The sequence below is a fragment of the Microcaecilia unicolor genome, chromosome 3 (genome assembly GCF_901765095.1).
Source record: "Microcaecilia unicolor chromosome 3, aMicUni1.1, whole genome shotgun sequence".
Lineage (NCBI taxonomy): Eukaryota > Metazoa > Chordata > Amphibia > Gymnophiona > Siphonopidae > Microcaecilia > Microcaecilia unicolor.
In genome coordinates this window covers 435,848,363-435,861,367 of record NC_044033.1, presented here as the reverse complement: position 1 = coordinate 435,861,367, position 13,005 = coordinate 435,848,363, and the positions used below count along the sequence as shown (strand labels likewise).

The following is a 13,005-nucleotide window of genomic DNA, read 5'->3' as shown; positions in this document are numbered from 1 at the left end:
TGGGTGTTTTGTATAAACTATGTATCTCAGTCTTAAAGCTGTGTATGTTAGATTCAGTCTCTGGGTGTGTAGCTCACTTTTGGACTGAGTCTACAAGCAGATGAGTAATATCACCCCCATGAAAGCTGCAGGGTTTCATGTGTACCATTCATGGGCATAAGTACAGTGTGGAAGTACCAGAGTTGATGCTAAGGTTTTTCCTAGTTTAGTTAATGTTTTATGGTTTTCAGTGCCACAGGGCAAGTCATTGCACTGGTTCCTTGATGGAGCAGCATCAAGAACTGAATCTATGAGGTTTATACTGGTTGCTGGTTTATGATTGCATGGTTTTACTCATGTTTATTGTATTTGCACAGACAAATCCTGATCTAAACAATGGCATTTTATCTTGCTAAAAGAACCTTCTTTTCCTGGAGAAGGGAAGGGTGACAGCTGTACTTGACAAAATCTTTTTTTCTGTAACAGAAATTCTTTTGACATTTTTCTGTTACAAGCCCTGACATTTTGAAGCAGGGCCTGGGGCAGTAAGACCAAGTTACACAGCACAGGATAAGCACTGAGTACTTTCCTGAATTTTGTAGCATAGATTAATAGCTTCTTCTAGCAGAAAATCATTCTATACTGTACCACATCATTCTACACCTTCTGTGCCATGTCTTTACTTTTAAACAAATCCTTCTGTTGGGAGTTCCACAGCTTTCTAAAAGACATTTTTAGTTTCTTTTATCATATAAAGCAATTTAAGCACAAGAGAGCTTTCAGTAGACTTAACCCCTCTCTGCCATTCCTATACATCATGTTCTCTGATTGAGTAGAATAGGTCATATTGTTGCAGGAATTACCACTAGTGTTAGCAGAATCTGTGGTACTTCAGGAGTCAAACAGCACACACCAGAATGAGGGAGAAATCTTCTTTATTTGCCAGCAAACAAAGTAGGACATCAGCATTAAGTCTCTTCTTCTCTTTCTCAGCTCTCTGTGTCTTTGTGGCTTCTGTCTGTCCTCTTCAGTTCTCTTCTCTCCTTCTCAGCTCCTTCTTCTGACGTAAGCTGCTTCTGCTCCCAGTTATATACAGTTCTAACCCCCTCCTAGCCCCCCTTACTTTCCAGATGGTAAAGAATAGATTAATTACCCTGTCTGAACCAATCATCTCTATACATATATTTCCAAAATATCAGTTACATAGGTTTGATATTTTCTAACTGACCTATGACCTGGGGCCCCTCACACTAGACAATTGGGCACCAGAACTCTTGCATTTTATTATTATTCACATAATCAGTTTCCCAATCAACTTCATACTAACTTAGGTTCATTGAGGGGCTAAGGGGCCAGTCTTGCTTAATGGCATACATATATGATTTGTTATTACTTTCAGGACCATTCCTACATTTACCTATAATTAATCAAGACTTTCCCTGACCTCTTTCACCTATTAGCTTCATACATTGAACTAGCTAGGACTGTGGATAATTCAAACCAGATGATGACATTTTCAACTGCATTCTTACTTGAAAAGTCACACTGAGTTGAACAGATATTCTACATAGAAACAAAACTTATTAATTACACAGAATAAAAGATATTCTAAAATAAGCAGAAATCAAAATTCCTTATAAAACAAATCTAAACATCAGGAATATCTACACTTACACTATCTCCTTCTAAGCATTTTAAAACTAATCCTTTTAAAACTACAGTATGTCTGCAACATGCCTTGTTCATATTGGCACCCATATGTGGTAAAATAGTATCTATGAACTAGCCTTAACCATCCATCACTCACAAGGGTCAAAGAAAGTTTCTCTCTCTGACCTTTCTAACCCAAACGTTAAACTTCTAAATAATCTAAACCATATGGCATTCCTTCACTTTACTTTACAGAACTGAGAATTTAACCACCAAACTTTAAACAGAATTAACAATTAATATAATTTCTGCCCATGCTGTCTCAATATGAGCAGAACAACCAGGACAGGCAATGGTATACTCTGCACCCTCACAAGATGTGGAAGTATAATGGGTATCAACATAACTTGCTTTTCACCTTCATCTTGCATCAGTCCTTCCTTTACCCGTGATTCTGCCTTTTGTTACCTTGGCCCTAAACTATGGAATGACCTGCCACTATCCATCAGGAACCAGCCCACCCTACCCAAATTCAGACAAGCCCCCAAACCCCACCTTTTCTCTATTGCTTTCTCTGGCACCATGTAGTACCAGTTCTGCTGCTCCATTAGTCCTTTTAGCTTCCCACTTTTTAAAACTTTTTATCTGTTTTAATCTGTCTATGCTTTTATGCTAATGCCCCTGGCCTTAGCTGTATATCAAGCTTGTGTAAATAAATAAGCAAATAAATAAAGTTTAAGACATCTGTGGGGTAAATATTTGCAAAGTGTATACAGTTTGAGGAGCATTTTTAATTATTATTGTGATATACCATAGGGAAGACATCGAAGTTAATCTAAATTTCACACAGAAATAAATCTGAACTGTGAAAGGGCTATGATATGTCTCAGCTTCAGGTGTAATTCAGAGTGTGTTTGAATTTCTGAGAATTCTGTTCAGAGTATGTTTAAGTTAATCTAAATTTCATACAGAAATAAATCTGAACTGTGAAAGGGTTGAGATATATCTCAGCTTCAGGTGAAATTTAGAGTGTGTCTGAATTCCTAAGAACTCTGTCAGCTGATAATTCCTCACCCTACACAGAAGGAGGACAAAGAAGAAGGGCCCCACCATTTCCACGCAAGAAGAAGACTCAAGGAAAGCTTGAACCATCAGATAAGTTTTCAACAATTGCACCTATGACATCCAGGAACTAGACTAAATTTTCTATCTGTTTTCATTGAGCGAAAGACTATTGACACACAGAGGATATTAGCAGGGGATAATGAGGCATATTTTCAAAGCACTTAGCCTTCCAAAGTTCCATAGGTTTCTATGGAACTTTGGAAGGCTAAGTGCTTTGAAAATATGCCTCAAAGCCATACTTCCTTGGTTGATTCATGATCCTGAGAGAAAGTGTACTGGTAACAGAGTGGGATACCACATTTTCTGCAGTACCCCTCATCTGATATTATAGTAAGAAAAAGGGGTTTATGATTTTTGTATTCACCAAAGTGTTCTGAGCTGTAGTTTATTGTTAAGTGGGAGGGAAGAAACGTTTGATTTGTAACATTCCTTTGCATTTATCCCTGCATTTATACATTGAGGTGTATAGTTTTCTTTCTTGCACTCCTGTTAACCAAGATTTTATAAAACTTTTATAGTTCAACTAGTCCTTAAGTAAACCACATCTTGTGGAATAAACATATTCTGCTAAACTTTCAGTTGGTCATCTTTTCATTATCCTGTATATAATTACTTACAAAAATTTCCTTTGGAATGTAACACCTTTTTTCTAGATTTTCACTTATTTTTCCTCTCAAGTGTTTTTGGAACTTGAGACGAGGTTAGTTTGTTAATGAAGCTTTTCCCTCAGGTAACGTTGCAGGCCACTGGTGACATACATAAATCTTATTCAGATACATGTAGGACAGAGTCAGCTCATGGGACTAGGGTGCTTACAATAATGTTATATGCGCACATTTAGCTGCGTAGCCCAGTAATACATTTCTATGGGTACCTTTGCCTGTGCTTAAAAGTATCGTAATTTTGTTAGGAACATTACTGAAAATATACCAACTAAAATATACAACCAGAGCTGTTCATTAAATTGAAGGACCCAGTGTTGATTTGTTCACCTCACTTGCCCTTCTGGTGGCCGCGGCCCAAAAAAAGAAGGCAGTGATGCTAGGAGCCAGAGCTAAGGAAGCAAGTAGGAGAGAGCTGATGAAGGCAGATTGAGATGGCTGAAGCCCATGAGGCAAAATGACCTTCAAATAAAGCATGGAAATTCACCAGATTTGGCATGGAAGAACAAAATATGAATATCTCAGGATTTCCTGTCGGGGCTTATGAGCACACCAGTTTAAACAGATAAGTATCACGTAACCACGATGTTATACTTATGCAATGTTATGAGTAATTGAAAAAGTTATTACAGTATATGTAGGTTGGAGGAAGAGTCAATGCATAAAAAATATACACGAGCGCAGATTCACCGAGGGAGTGAAGTGAAAGTAGCCGTGTTTTCTATATGAGACTCTACCTTATACAACTTGACTAGATTATAGAGTTACTCTGAGAATATTCTCTACTATATTTTTTGTTTTGTTGTATTATCCTAGAAATAAGCAGTGGATTTTCCCCAAGTCCATTTTAATAGACCTCTATCATATCTCTCCACAGCTGTCTTTTCTCCAAGCTGAAGAGCCCTAGCCGCTTTAGCCTTTCCTCATAGGGAAGTTGTCCCATCCCCTTTATCATTTTTGTTGCCCTTCTCTGTACCTTTTCTGTTTCCACTGTATCTTTTTTTGAGATGCAGTGACCAGAATTGAACACAATATTTGAGGTACGGTAGCACCATGGAGCAATACAAAGGCATTATAACATCATCATTTTTGTTTTCCATTCCTTTCCTAATAATACCTAATATTCTATTTGCTTTCTTAGCTGCCACCGCACACTGAGTAGAGGGCTTCAACGCAGTGGCGTAGCTACGTGGGGCCTGGGCCCCCTCAGATTTGGCCCTGGACCCCTCCCCCGGTGTCGCCAACCCTCCCCCATCACCATCGCCGTCGAGTACCTGTGCTGGCGGGGGTCCCCAATCCCCACCAGCTGAAGTTCTGTGTCTTCAGCCTGTCTCTGGGCCAGCGCGTTGCTGCAGCCTGCAGCAGCTGATCTGATTCTGCAAGCGGGAAGCCGATTCTCTTTGCTGGTATGAATCGTCCTGACATCCTGCATGTAGGAATGTGCAGGACGTCAGGACGATTCATACCACGCAAAGAGAATCGGCTTCCCGCTTGCAGAATCAGATCAGCTGCTGCAGCAGTCTGCAGCAACGCGCCAACTCAGAGACGGGCTGAAGAGTCTTCAGTGAAGACACAGAACTTCGGCTGGCGGGGATTGGGGACCCCTGCCAGCACAGGTACTCGACGGCAATGGCGACGGCAATGAGGGAAGGTTGGCGATGCTGGGGGAGGGGTCAAAGATGGCGTCGGCAGGAGGGGGTCAAAAATGGCGGGGGGGGGGGAATGTGCCCCCTCACCTTGGCCTCTGGCCCCCCCCCCCTCCCGCCGAAGTCTGGCTACGCCCCTGCTTCAACGTATCATCAACGATGACACCTAGGTCCCTTTCCTGTTCAGTGACTCCTAATGTGGAATCTTGCATTACTTAGCTATAATGGGTTCCTCTTTCCCACATGCATCACTTTGCAGTTGCTCACGTTAAACATGAGTTACAATAGAAACTATGTCATATCATTAACAGCCTGTACACCATGCTTACATAAGTCTTTTATTACTACCTCTTCCTCAGCATCAACTCTCTACAGTTTGGTCTTCTTAATTGCAGATCTCTTTGGTCTAAGACACATTTAATTCATGATTTTATTTTATTTATATTTGTTACATTTGTACCCCACACTTTCCCACTCATGGCAGGCTCTATGCGGCAGGCAATGGAGGGTTAAGTGACTTGCCCAGAGTCACAAGGAGCTGCCTGTGCCGGGAATTGAACTCAGTTCCTCAAGACCAAAGTCCACCACCCTAACCACTAGGCCACTCCTCCACATATGAGATCTTATCTCATATAATAGTTTGGATTTATTATGTCTCACAGAAACTTGGATTTGTAACAATGAGGAATCTTACTTATATCAGTGTCTGCCTGCAAATTATACAGTTTTCCTCACTGCTAGAATGCCTAAAAAGGGAGGAGGTGTCCCAATCTGCTTGTTACCACTACTCCAAGCAGTGGAGTTATCAGTCTCTGATTTCCAATATTCAGGGTATTGAAAATATCTGTTCCTTCCCCTTTTAACTTAACGGTATGCTATTTACCTCCAGCCTCCCTCCCTCCCCCCCCCCCCCCCAAACACATTTAGGAGACTTTCATGCAAACACTTGCTGATGCTGCTACTAGATTCTTGAATCTTGTAATTACAGGTGATTTTAACATTCATGTTGATGACCCTCAATCAGTTCGATCTACATCATTTCTTTCTTTTTTGGATGATATTCACCTCTGTCAATTAGTTAAATCTTCTACTCATGTAGCAGGTCATACACTAGACCTTATCTTATTGCAAGCTGATTCCATTAACATGCTAGTTTTCAAGTGTATACACACGTTATCTTTACCCTGGACAGACCACTTTTTGTTACTTTCTACTTTTCAGTTTCATACTCCTTCTCGTTGAGTGGAGGAGTGGCCTAGTGGTTAGGGTGGTGGACTTTGGTCCTGGGGAACTAAGGAACTGAGTTTGATTCCCGGCATAGGCAGCTCCTTGTGACTCTAGGCAAGTCACTTAACCCTCCATTGCCTGCCGCATTGGTTGCCATGAATGGGAAAGTGCAGGGTACAAATGTAACAAAAATAAATAAATAAAATCCTAAACCAGAAGCATTCCTCTCATTCTTCCCAACAGGACCCAGCCACCACTCAACTGCTAAATTCTTTGTTTCCAGATGACTTTTTAAATAAGTCATTTGAATAGGCTGTTACACACTGAGAGTAACATTAGAGCTAATCTTTAGACCCCAAGAAAATATTGACACTGATACTATTAACCATACTTGTTCTAGAAAATCCCCTTGGTTTCATAGTGGCCTGTTATTATTGAAGCACCAACTGCGAAGGGCAGAACGCCTTTGGTGAAAAGATTGTGGAAACCACTCGGCAAAACAATTATTCAAGGATTTTTCATTCTGCTATAATGCAGAACGTAAAATTGCCAAAAGAAATTTCTTTGTCAAAACTATTAATAATTCATCAAATCCAGCTAAGACGTTATATAAAATAATTTCCGACCTCACTCGGTCTGATTTACCAAGTAATGGTGGTAATTTTCCTCCATCAGATATATTGGCCAAGCATTTTCTATCAAAAATCTCTAATTTATAATCATCATTAAATCTTTGTATGTAGCTCAATCACCTTCTTCCACTGAGACTTTACACTCTACTACTGGATCTGAATGCTGGAGTGATTTTAATGTTCCTTCGCTTGTTGTTTTTGAAAGAATAGTCAATAATGTTCATCTTACTACTTTCTGATTAGATCTTACTCCATCTAGTTGGCTAAAGCTCCCACAGCATGGACTGCTAATGTTAGCTTTTCACTTGGTACCTTTAAACTTAACAACTGGCACCGTTCCGCAACCATGGAAAAGGGTTGTCGTCAAGCCCATTCTTAAAAGTTTTTCATTTGATCCTTCAGACCCCATAATATATCGTCCAATTTTGAATCTATGTATTCTCTCAAAATTTACAGAAAAGGTAATATTTGATCAATTGCTCTCCCATGTAGACAGGTTTTAGAGCCAAACACAATACAGAAACAACAGTGACTGTATTGCTTAGTGAACTTCATACTAATCAAGAAAGGGGAGAAATCGCTCTCGTCATTTCCCTAGACTTGGCTGCATTCGACCTTATAGCTCACTCATTACTTTTGGCACGTCTTCAATTGATTGGTCTGGTCAGTACTATTCTGACTTGGTTTAAGTATTTTCTTACAGGCAGAATCTTTTCAGCATCAGCTCCTAACGATGTATCTTCTGATTATAAGCTGATGTGGGGTTCCACAGGGGTCAGTGCTCTCACCATTACTGTTTAACATTTTTCTCAGTCCTCTAGCAACACTGTTTCAAGATCATAATATTCGTTTCTTCATTTATGCAGATGATGTTCTGTTAATCTATCCTACATCACCATTTTCAATAGACTTAGAACCCCTTCAAATGGCATTCTCTTCGTTATCTGCTTGGTTGGTCTCACATAGACTTGTACTCAATCCTGCAAAAATGACATCATGTTGGATTAGTGGTTCATTTAGTACACCTTCAATACCATTGAGTCTTTTTAACTATCAAATTGTTCCCGTAGACTCATTTCATTATTTGGGAGTATTCATTGATTCCAAACTTTTATTCGGTAAACAGATGTCTAGCGTCGTAAAATCTGGGTTTTTCTGGTTGTGACGTTTGCTTTCAATCCGACACTACCTGGATTTAAATTCATGACATACTTTGATCCATGCCTTTGTTATCTCTGTAATATGGCATATGCAGGACTTCTCCAATTTCAATTACGCCGTCTTCAGACTCTCCAAAATTCAGCAGTCCGTGTGATGTTTAAGGCCAAATGGTTTGATTTTGTTACTCCTTTATTCCTTACACTTCACTGGTTACCCGTCTCCTATCGCATCTGTTATAAAATTCTATTGTTTACATTTAAGACTTTATGGGGCTCATTTTCAAAGCACTGACTTACAAAGTTCCATAGGTTGCTATGCAACTTTGTAAGTCTAAGTGCTTTGAAAATACACCTCTATACCCTTGCAGGCCTGCATATCTTTTCTCTTTATTTATCCCTTATACCCCTACTTATTTACTTCGTTCACATGATGCCAATCATCTGGTGCTCCCATCCCCTAAGCAAGCTCGTTGTAAGTCCACCCGGAATTCTGCTTTCTACTTTTTAACACCATCACTATGGAATAATCTAGCTTCAAGCATTAGATCAGAACTTTCACTTACCAAATTTTAAAAAACAACTCAATTTCACTTTTTTCATTTAGCGCTCCTCAACTCCCCATTTAGTTCTTCTAATTCTGTGAGGCTAATACTTGCTTGATATGCACACATTGTACCTGGAGATTTTTTAAAACTGTATCTGAGTAACTGTTTGTGAATGAGTGAATGTTGTTTGCTTGTGTCTGATTGTTTACTTTCCTATTGTAATTGGCATTCCTTTTCCTTGTTTTGATTTTATGTTAATAATTTTTTATATTGTTAATCGCTTTGGCCTATTATTATGTAAACGCGGTATATCAAGTTTTAAATAAACATAAACATGTGACTGTCTGGCATATGTAAATGCACAGTTTTTCTGACCTGTGCAGTAATATTTATGTATTTATAATGCTTGATATACCACCACTCTGACTGAAATCAATCTGGGTGGTTTATAGTATTGCTCATCTATGGTGGTAATCATGACTTTTTGCTTGCCTAATAGTGATGCTGGTATGAGCAAAAATGTGATAATCCACATCTGTCGGAAGACTTCATACAGGATCACTTGGAAGAGTATCTGTTGTTGCTTAATTTGTTTGTACATGGATATACTTGTCATCTCACAGCTAGTATTGAGTTGTTTTTTACTTTGAGCAATTCCTTCCAGTATGAGGCTCAGGCTGTGATATTGCATAACCATTGCTAGGGGGCAAAGGAAGGGGGAGAACATAGAAAATGATGTCAGATAAAGGCCATATGGCCCATCCAGTCTGCCTATCCATATCATCCACTATCTGTTCCTCCCCCTAAGAGATCTCACGTGCCTGTCCCATTCTTTCTTGATTTAATATTGTACACCAACTTGAGGTTTACCAAAGGCAGTATGTCAAATTTTACAAAATAAATTCAGATACAGTCCTTGTCTCCACCACGTCTTCCGGGAAATCGTTCCATGCATCCACCTCCCTTTCTGTAAAGAAGTATTTCCTTAGATTTCTTCTGAGCCTACCCCATTTTAGCTTTGTCTTATGCCCTCTCATTCTAGCTTCCTTTCAGATGAAAGAGACTTGCCTCTTGTGCATTTATGCCACAGAGATATTTAAAAGTTCAATCATATCTCCTCTTTCTTCCAAAGTATACATATTGAGGTCTATGAACTTCAGTGCCTATATTTGAAATTGATATTAGATTACTATAGTGTAAGAGAGCTGACTGTAACGCAGCCTGCAGCTTCTTAAACTGGGTATGGCTGTTAGTCATGCATAGTCTGACTCTTCAGTCAGCCCCAGAACCAGACTCAGCAGTTTGCATAGGTGTGTCAAGGTACACCCCATTTTTGAAATTCTTAAAGACCATTATCATGGCAGGCAGTGTCATCTTTCACTTTTGGGCTCCAAGGCTTTAAAACAGTCCCTACCTTTTGCTGATACATACATGTAGACAGTAAGGCACATTCTGACTTACTGAGGTTTTTTTTTGAATGAGGGTGGGGAGGAGAGATGGATAGCAAGAATGTTGTTGGATTAGTTGAATTATTTATATGAGTCCCGTTATAATCATACTTTTGTTTGTTCTGTGTTTCTAGTAGTAAAGCAGCTAATGCCACACTCTGGATGACTGGCTGCAGTAGAGTGAGATACAGACATGTACTTTGCCAGATTTGGGATGTAAGTCCCCAGAATAGCCTTGGCCAACATGCAATTGCTCATTTCTCTTTTTATTTAGTTAATAAATAGAAATAAATCAAAACACAGAAAAGAGAATAAGATGATACCATTTTTATTGAACTAAAAATACATTTTTTGATTAGCTTTCGAAGGTAAGCCGCCTTCAGCTCAGAAAGAAGCAAATGTTGACAAATATCAGAATATATAAGTGCGAAGGTGGCGGACCTCAAACATCATCTAGATAGGATTTTAGATAATGTGTGGAGGAGTCGGCAGTTTTGGTACAAGTGAGTACCAATGACATAGGAAAATGTGGGACAGAGGTTCTGGAAGCCAAATTTAGACTCTTAGGTAGAAAGCTCAAATCCAGAACCTCTAGGGTAGCATTTTCTGAAATGCTACCTGTTCCACGTGCAGGGCCCAAGAGACAGGCAGAGCTCCGGAGTCTCAATGTGTGGATGAGACGATGGTGCAGGGAGGAGGGTTTTAGATTTGTTAGGAACTGGGCAACATTCTGGGGAAGGGGGAGCCTATTTCAAAAGGATGGTCTCCACCTTAACCAGGGTGAGACCAGGCTGCTGGCATCGGCATTTAAAAAGGAGATAGAGCAGCTTTTAAACTAGAAATGGGGGGGGGGGGGGGGGGGGGGAGGTCGACAGTCGCTCAAAAGCACATGGTTCGGGATAAGGTATCTTTCAAAGATATCACCAAAACAGGGAAGATAGGGTGTCCTGATAGAGAGGTTGCAAAAGAGACCATAGTAGATCAGGTGTCCTTAAATAAAAATAAAAAACAGACAAAAGATTGCAAATTAATGCTGTCAAATACTGAGCATGATGTAAATAGAAATAACAAACATAGTTTGAAATGTCTATATGCGAATGCCAGGATCCTAAGAAATAAGATGGGAGAGTTAGAAAATATTGCACTAAATGAAAAATTAGATATAATAGGCATCTCTGAGACCTGGTGGAAGGAGGATAACCAGTGGGACACTGTCATACCAGGGTACAAATTATATTGTAGTGATAGGGTGGATCGAATTGGTGGAGGGGTAGCATTGTATATTAACAAGAGCCTTGAATCAAATAGATTGAAAATTCTGCAGGAAACAAAACACTTCTTGGAATCACTATGGATTGAAATTCCATGTGTAAAGGGGAAAAGGATAGTGATAGGAGTGTACTACCGTCCGCCTGGCCAGGATGAACAGACGGATGCAGAAATGTTAAAGGAAATTAGGGACGCAAACAAACTGGGCAACACAATAATAATGGGTGATTTCAATTACCCTGATATTGACTGGGTAAATGTATCCTCGGGGCATGCTAGGGAGGTAAAATTCCTTGATGAAATCAAGGACTGCTTGATGGAGCAGCTGGTACAGGAGCCAACGAGAGAAGGAAAAATTCTAGACCTAGTCCTTAGTGGAGCACATGATCTGGTGCGGGAGGTAATGGTGCTGGGGCTGCTTGATAACAGTGATCATAATATGATGGGATTTGATATTAGGTTTGAAGTAAGTATACATAGGAAATCAAATACGTTAGCGTTTAACTTTAAAAAAGGAGACTACTACTACAATTTAGCATTTCTATAGCACTACAAGGCGTATGCAGCGCTGCACAAACATAGAAGAAAGACAGTCCCTGCTCAAAGAGCTTACAATTTAATAGACAAAAAATAAAGTAATCAAATCAATTAATGTGTACAGGAAGGAGGAGTGGAGGGTAGGTGGAGATGAGTGGTTACAAGTGGTTACGAGTCAAAAGCAATGTTAAAGAGGTAGGCTTTCAGTCTAGATTTAAAGGTGGCCAAGGATGGGGCAAGACTATGATAAAATGAGAAGAACGATGAAAAAAAAACTTAGAGGAGCGGCTGCGAGGTTCACAAATTTACATCATGCGTGGATGCTGTTCAAAAACACCATCCTGGAAGCTCAGGCCAAATATATTCCGCGTATTAAAAAAGGAGGACGGAAGACCAAACAACAGCCAGCGTGGTTAAAAAGTGAGGTGAAGGAAGCTATTAGAGCTAAAAGAAAATCCTTCAGAAAATGGAAGAAGGAACCGACTGAAAATAATAAGAAATAGCATAAGGAATGTCAAGTCAAGTGCAAAGTGCTGGTAAGGAAGGCTAAAAGGGACTTCGAAAAAAAGATTGCGTTGGAGGCCAAAACACACAGTAAAATTTTTTAAAGGTATATTAAAAGCAGGAAGCCGGCAAAAGAATCGGTTAGACCGCTAGATGACTGAGGAGTAAAAGGGGCGATCAGGGAAGACAAAGCCGTAGCGGAGAGATTAAATGAATTCTTTGCTTCGGTCTTCACCGAGGAAGATTTGGGTGGGATACCATTGCCAGAAATGGTATTTGAAGCTGACGTGTCGGAGAAACTTAATGAATTCTCTGTAAACCTGGAGGATGTAATGGGGCAGTTCTACAAACTGAAGAGTAGCAAATCTCCTGGACCAGATGGTATTCATTCCAAAGTACTGATAGAACTGAAAAATGAACTTGTGGAGTTATTGTTAGCAATATGTAATTTATCCTTAAAATCGAGCATGGTACCGGAAGATTGGAGGGTGGCCAATGTAACGCCAATTTTTAAAAAAGGTTCCAGAGGAGATCTGGGAAATTTTTAGACTGGTGAGTCTGATGTCGGTGCTGGGCAAAATGGTAGAGACTATTAGAACAAAATTACAGAGCATATTCAAA

General features: G+C 39.8%; 1 long non-coding RNA gene across 1 annotated transcript; it reads left to right on the top strand.

The window, feature by feature from the left end:
* Positions 1-2,368: 2,368 nt before the first annotated feature.
* Positions 2,369-12,015, top strand: LOC115465195. Its single transcript, XR_003941353.1, has 3 exons — positions 2,369-2,562; positions 5,821-5,825; positions 12,005-12,015. It is a non-coding gene; the product is annotated as an uncharacterized LOC115465195 (long non-coding RNA).
* The last annotated feature ends 990 nt before the right edge of the window (positions 12,016-13,005 follow it).